Genomic DNA, 931 nt, shown 5'->3' on the forward strand with positions numbered 1-931 from the left:
TGCTCAGGCAACAGCTGGCCAAGAGATTGCACATGCTGGGCTGAGAGATCACCACACTGGACCAAGAGATCACCACACTGGACCGAGAGATCACCACACCGGACTGAGAGATCATCAGCCTGGGCTGAGAGATCATCAGGCTGGGCCAAGAGATCACCAGACCGGGCTGGGAGATCACCACACCGGGCTGGGAGATCATCACACCGGGCTGGGAGATCACCACACCGGGCTGGGAGATCATCATACTGGACCGAGAGATCACCACACCAGGCTGGGAGATCATCACACTGGACCGAGAGATCACCACACCGGGCTGAGAGATCCCCATGCCGGGCTGAGAGATCATCACGCTGAGCCAAGAGATCACCACACCGAGCTGAGAGTTCACCATGCCGGGCTGAGAGATCATCACGCTGAGCCAAGAGATCGCCACACCGAGCTGAGAGATCGTCACACCGGGCTGAGAAATCAACACACTGAGCCGAGAGATCACCATAACGAACTGAGAGATCACCACACCGGGCTGGGTGATCATCACGCTGAGCCGAGAGATCACCACACCGGGCTGAGAGATCCCCACGCCGGGCTGAGAGATCATCACGCTGAGCCAAGAGATCACCACACCGAGCTGAGAGATCACCACACCGGGCTGAGAGATCCCCACGCCGGGCTGAGAGATCATCATGCTGAGCCAAGAGATCACGACACCGAGCTGAGAGATCACCACACCGGGCTGAGAGATCCCCACGCCGGGCTGAGAGATCATCACGCTGAGCCAAGAGATCACCACACCGAGCTGAGAGATCACCACACCGGCTGAGAGATCATCACACTGAGCCGAGAGATCACCACACCGGGCTGAGAGATCCCCATGCCGGGCTGAGAGATCATCACGCTGAGCCAAGAGATCACCACACCGATCTGAGAGATC

This window comes from Chiloscyllium punctatum, chromosome 29 (assembly GCF_047496795.1).
Source record: "Chiloscyllium punctatum isolate Juve2018m chromosome 29, sChiPun1.3, whole genome shotgun sequence".
NCBI lineage: Eukaryota > Metazoa > Chordata > Chondrichthyes > Orectolobiformes > Hemiscylliidae > Chiloscyllium > Chiloscyllium punctatum.